This window comes from Nerophis ophidion, linkage group LG07 (assembly GCF_033978795.1).
Source record: "Nerophis ophidion isolate RoL-2023_Sa linkage group LG07, RoL_Noph_v1.0, whole genome shotgun sequence".
Lineage (NCBI taxonomy): Eukaryota > Metazoa > Chordata > Actinopteri > Syngnathiformes > Syngnathidae > Nerophis > Nerophis ophidion.
This window is the reverse complement of record NC_084617.1, coordinates 70,887,145-70,893,982: the sequence shown is the minus strand read 5'-3', so window position 1 is coordinate 70,893,982 and position 6,838 is coordinate 70,887,145.

The following is a 6,838-nucleotide window of genomic DNA, read 5'->3' as shown; positions in this document are numbered from 1 at the left end:
AATCTTTTTTGCTGCTTGTGCCAGCTTTTTTGAAACATGTAGCAGGCATCAAATTCCAAATGAGCTAATATTTGCAAAAAATAACAAAATGTTTCCAGTTCGAACGTCAAGTCTCTCCTCTTTGCAGTCTATTCAATTGAATATGATTCGAAAAGGATTTGCAAATCATTGTTTTTAGTTACAATTTACACAACGTGCCAACTTCACTGGTTTTGGGGGTTTGTAAATGAGACATATGGCAATTTCTTTAATATTTTGCTGATGCTCTATTAATGAAATTGTCCATAGAAACGAGTGAGAAGCAAAAGAAGAACAGTCAACCATATATGACATAAAATGTTTGCAATAAAAAATACATCACAAAGCAAAGACCTATAATATGCATGTATGTATGTGTATATGTATATATATGTATATGTACAAGCTAATCAGTATATTATCAACATGTAGGAAAGAATATTACAGTCATTTATTAGACAGGAACATAAATAACATGAGAGCAACATAAAGCATTATTAAAGTTGGTGCTAAAAAGGATTATGAAGACATGAAGTGAAGATGTGTGTCGATATAATTGAAAGGAAATGGAAAAGGGATATAATTAAATAAGCATGTCTTCTTCCAAGTCTTTTTTGAACCCAAAAAGGAAATGTATATATGTAAACTACATGTTCGACATAGATTTATTTATTCTTTGACGTACCATTACTAGTATGTGTACCATAGTTTGAGAATACCAGGTTCATTTAATAAGAAGTACAAATAATTCCCCGACAACATTGTAGTTAAATTGAACAATTATCTACAGGCCTACAAATAATATGTATAGGCTTTATATTTGATTAAATAAAGTAGATAATGTTACGTTATGAGCTAGGTAACATAAGAACTCCATTACCCAGCATGCCACAGTAGTAAAGCACATGCGTGGTAGCCCTGTTGACGTTAATACTAGCCATCACCTGGATGTTGTTATAAGCACGCTGTGGAGTCAACCTTCGTACTCAACCAACACTTCTACATCTTTTACGATCAGACAGACAACAGTGACAAAAAAAGTACAATTTTACACATGCTTTTATTTTTTGGCGACGGAAAGCGCAAATCCCGCCCCGTCGTTCCCCTCGCCGGCCACCGTAGTCTACGCCAGACTCTTATTTTGTTAGCGCAGGCAGCATGAAGCAGGGCTTTTATTATGAAGATAGGAAATGTGCAGTCGGCCTTTAGAGTTTTGACGGAAGGGACGGCGCGAAAGTCTGTTGAAATAAAAAGTGTTTCTCGCCTTCCTCTCTGTCATTTTTTCATAATAATGAACTGGCAGCAGCCAGCGTCATCTCACAAGACCCTCCGGTACCGTGAATGTCAATCGAGCAAGCTACGGAATTTGCCGCCAATGTTTTTCTTGTAAAGTGTATGGAAGCTGAATGAATTAGATGCCAAAAACAAACCACTTTCATGTGGTATTGTACAGAAAGGACAACTTTTTTTCTCCTCCATTTGAAAATGTGGGCGTTATCATCATTACTGTCTGATTCCAATCAATGCAAGTCATCAGAATCAGGTAATACACCAACTTATATTCTTGTCTTTGTGAAAGAAAGACATCTATATGTGTTACACATGCTTGTATTATCATTAAACACATTTAACTTGTTTACAAAAATGTCTCTTTCATAAATAAATAAATATAAATGATATATATAAATGAGGTAGATCCCCTCGAGTTGGTCAATTGAAAAGTAGCCTGCCTGCAGAAAAAGAGTGGGCACCCCTGACGTAGGCGGTCTGTCATAACGTTTTTAGCATCCAATCAGACATTAAGAGGTTTTGTATTAGTGTTCCTAAAAATAAATATTCCGGCCCCAAACACCTTTTTTTTCTCTAAATGTGGCCCCCCGAGTCAAAATAATTGCCCAGGCCTGCTGTAAAGTGTGTTTTATCCGATTAAATCAAACAAACTAATCAATAGATTACTAGAATGATTGATAACTGCAGCCCTGCGAGACACTACAGGACATTTATTCAATGTTTTTGTTTGACAGGAGGCAGACTGTTACAAGCACGCCTTGCTGGATCGAGTTGCATTTGAACGGTCCTCTACAGTGGCTAGACAAGGTTCTGACTCAGATGGGTTCCCCTTCTGCACGCTGTTCCAGTATGTCCTAGGTAACCAAGGAACCTCACCCTCCCCAAAAAGAAAAAAAAAAATACAAAGATCAGTTCTAATAATGGGTCTTATCAAGGAAACCCAGCAAATTTATTTTTGTCATGTACTTCATTCTATTTGTGACCTTGATCCACATACTTCTAAACATTTACACACACACAGATTTTTCAGTAAACAATTTGGCACTTTGTTAGTCATCTTTGTCATGCACCTTGTTCAATTGCTCCACCCCCCCCAAATCCTTTATTGATATTTGATCATTTTTGTGGTACAAAAGAAAAGTGTCTTTGTCCAGGAAGGAGGGAAAAATACCAAAAAGAAACCTAGAATATTTCTCCGTGTTGAAAGAGTTTCTAGTAGAGCCCGCACCAACTTTCACGAGCACTGACCTTTCTGTTTCTCTGAGAAACATGGCCCGTGAGTTTTGTCAGTCTGCTTGGTGGTGGGGGGAGGGGGGAGTGACCGTGCAGTTGAACTTTTATAAAATTTGATGAAATCGACCTCACTGTTTGCTAGGCTTGACCTACCCCTCCCCCTTTTTTTTTTTTTTTTTTTTTTTAACATTTGTGTCGTTCTAAGACATACTTAAATGACGAATAGGAATGTTTGTTTCTAAATCCAAAAAAAAAAAAAAACCCAAACAAACTGAAAATTCAGTATGTTTGATCATTTTTTTGTCATTATATGGCAGTATTTGTGTCCACTATGAAGTTGACTTGCATCTCACCTTGCATCCCGGTTTACAAACTGGGTGTGCAAGGTGCACTGGGCAGGAACCAGAAAGTCTCCGCTGTTGGCAAGAGTTTGTTTTCTTTATGACACAACACGAGGAGAGGCCTTGAATTGTCTCCCCAGGATTAACTGAAGGTATCGGCGAGTATTCATCATCGGTTTTTAGCCTATATCCCAATTTTTTTGCTACTTTTTTGTATTATCATGTATTTTTATATATAAATGTACCTTAAACATTTCTGTCATTCACATTTTCTATTAAAGTGATATTTTCAATAACATGGGGCTGTTTGAAAAAAACTGACCGGGAAGGCTTGGATTATTCCTTCGTTTAGCCCAGGGGTGTCCAAAGTGCGGCCCGCAGGTCATTTTTTAACGGCCCCACGGCACATTTTAAAAATTAAAAACATAAAAAGTGGTATAAAAGAGCAAACAGGTGAAATGTAACAAGAACATGTTGCAATTTTTACTCTAATAACACAAAGCTGCCATGCAGGCTGTTTCTTTCTTTAAAAAAAAAAATTGTGACTCAAAATCAAATATGAATTATTGACCAATTCAAGGCTCCAATTATGTCACATTAAATATTCCACTTTGAGATATTTTTTGGGGGAAATGTTGCATATTTTGTGTTTGCCATATAAAAAATGAGCTGTTTTTTTTTTTTTAAAGAACGGCCTAAAACGAACAAACACAAAAACTTATAATTGACGGATAGATCTGAAGTTGATCTCGAGACCATTGTGTTAAAAGTAAACAGTAAAAAAAAAAAGTATAATTTATTTTTTAACACTTTAATGAGTAGGACCCTTTTGGATCAGTGTGTTTTGTTTTTAAGTGTCATTGCACAAAAAATAATAGTGAAATAAAATCAATGGTGTTATGAGTTGTTGACTTTTTTCCGGCTCCAAATATTGCATATTTTGTTTTTGTTTTTCAATAAAAAAAACATGGTTTTCTTTGGGGAAAAAAAAAGAGCTTACAAATAAATCTTTAAAAACGTCATATTGACAGATAGACCTAATGTTGATCTACACATTTAAAACTTGAATAATAATAAAAAATAATAATACTGAATAATGACACATTTTTAACATTTTATTTTTACCAAAACCCTTTCAAGCCTGAGTGTAAGCCTAAATGTATATTTTTTATACATATATTGTATTGGTTTTTAAAATAAATGGCCCCCGCTCGCTTTGATTATTCAGTGGAAAAAGTTTGGACACCCCTGGTTTAGCCCCAACGGTTCAGCTGGAATTGGTTTCCAGTAACAGCTCTTTGTCCCAGTGAAACAAATATTTGTTCCATATGTTCTGTACCCTCTTTTAAAAAATGTTTTTTTTCTCCTAAATAATTTGTAAAAAAAACAACAAAATGCAATTTTCTGCAATGGATTCCAGAGGCTCGGCAATATGCTTTTCATCTTCTCATATTTTTGTTGTTGTTGAAAACATGAAAACACGGCCGTTTTTGTTCTCGGTCGAGAGATTTAATGTCCGGTAGATGTCATCGGCTTTTAAAATTCTTCAAATGTGATCACGTTCTTAAAGAAAAGTGCAAAAATGTGCCCCCTCACTGGGACGTTTGGTGTTAAAGTGTATTGTATTTAATGTGTCTTATGAAATATAGAAATACAACACTTTCTTGCTCTTCCCCTTATTGTCAGTATGTGGCTGGTGTCCCCCTCCCCATCCTCGATGTAAATGCCTTCACGCCATGGCGCTCCAGATAGTGACGTGTGGGGGAAAAAAGGGGGGGGAAGTGTTACATAATTGTATATTTGGCTTACAACATATGAATGTGAAACAACAACCAATGTGGACCATACGTACATATGCATCATAGTAGTACAGTATGTGTGTATTTAACAGTTTTCTTTTTTGCAAAGCAGTCAGTATAGTTGATGTTGCAAATTTTACCAGTAGAGGGGGGGGTATTATTAGAGCAGTTTTCCTTTTCTGACCATGAGCTTCTCAGGCGTGGGGCATATTATGCAGACTTAATAAAACACTAATAAAGATTTCTATTCTCCTGACTCATGTTTACTCACTGCACTTTTACACCGGAGCTTTATAACAGTTTACATAACTCTTGCAATTATTATTATTATTTTTTTTAAAACCAGTGACGTTGGCACGTTGTGTAAATGGTAAATAAAAACAGAATACAATGATTTGCAAATCTTTTTCAACTTCTATTCAATTGAATTGACTGCAAAGACAAGATATTTAATGGTCCAACTAAGAAACATTTTTTTTTTTTGCAAATAATCATTAACTTAAAATTTAATGACAGCAACACATTGCAAAAAAGTTGTCACGGGGGGATTTTTACCACTGTGTTACATGGCCTTTCCTTTTAACAACACTCTGTAAACGTCTGGGAACTGAGGACACTCATTTTTGAAGCTTTTCAGGTGGAATTATTTCCCATTCTTGCTTGATGTACAGTTTAAGTTGTTCCACACTCTCCATTGTGGTATTTTAGGCTTCATAATGCGCCAAACATTTTCAATGGGAGACAGGTCTGGACTGCAGGCGGGCCAGGAAAGTACCCGCACTCTTTTACTCTGAAGCCACGCTGTTGTAACACGTGGCTTGGCAATGTTTTGCTAAAATAAGCAGGGGCGTCCATGATAACGTTGCTTGGATGGTAACCTATGTTGCTCTAAAACCGGTATTTACCTTTAAGCATTTATGGTGCCTTCACAGATGTGTAACTTACCCATATTTTTGTCACTAATACACCCCCATACCATCACAGATGCTGGCTTTTAAACTTTGCGGTTAGAACAATCCGGATGGGTATTTTCCTCTTTGTTCCAGAGGACACCACGTCCACAGTTTCCAAAAACAATTTGAAATGTGGGCTCGTCAGACCGCAGAACACTTTTCTACTTTGCATCAGTCCAGCTTAGATGTGCTCGGTTTCAGCAAAGCCGGCCACGTTTTTGGGTGTTGTTGATAAATGGTTTTCACTTTGCATGGTATTTTTAACTTGCACTTACAGATGAGGCAAAACAAACTGTAGTTACTGACAGTGATTTTTTTAAAGTGCTCCTGAGCTCATGTAGCGATATCCTTTACACACTGATGTTGCATTTTGAAGGTAACGGACAATCAATGTTGGTTTCCAGCCTTGAAGCTTTCATGCAGTGATTTCTCCAGATATTCTTAACCTTTTGATGACATTACAGACCGTAGATGGGGAAATCCCTAAATTATTCGCAATTGCTCGTTGAGAAATGTTGTTCTTAAACTGTTCGACAATTTGCTCACATGTTTGTTGACAAAGTGTTGACCCTCGCCCTGTCCTTATTTGTGAATGACTGAGCATTTCACGGAAGCTGCTTTTATACCCAATCATGGCACCCACCTGTTCCCAATTAGCCTGCACAGCTGTGGGATGTTCCAAATAAGAGTTTGATGAGCATTCCTCAACTTTCCCAATCTTTTTTGCTGCTTGTGCCAGCTTTTTTGAAACATGTTGCAGGCATCAAATTCCAAATGAGCTAATATTTGCAAAAAATAACAAAAGTTTTCTAGTTTGAACGTCAAGTCTCTCATCTTTGCAGTATATTCAATTGAAAAGGATTTACGAATCATTGTTTTTATTTACAATTTACACAACGTGCAAACTTCACCGGTTTTGGAAGTTTGCAAATGAGGCCTTTGGCAATTTCTTTAATATTTTGCTGATGCTCCATTAATAAAATTGTCCATAGAAACGAGTGAGAAGCAAAAGAAGAACAGTCAACCATATATGACATGAAAATGTTTGCAATAAAAAATACATCATAAAGCAAAGACCTATAATATGCATGTATGTATGTGTATATGTATATATATGTATAGGTACAAGGTAATCAGTACATTATCAACATGTAGGAAAGAATATTACAGTCATTTATTAGACAGGAACATAAATAACATGAGA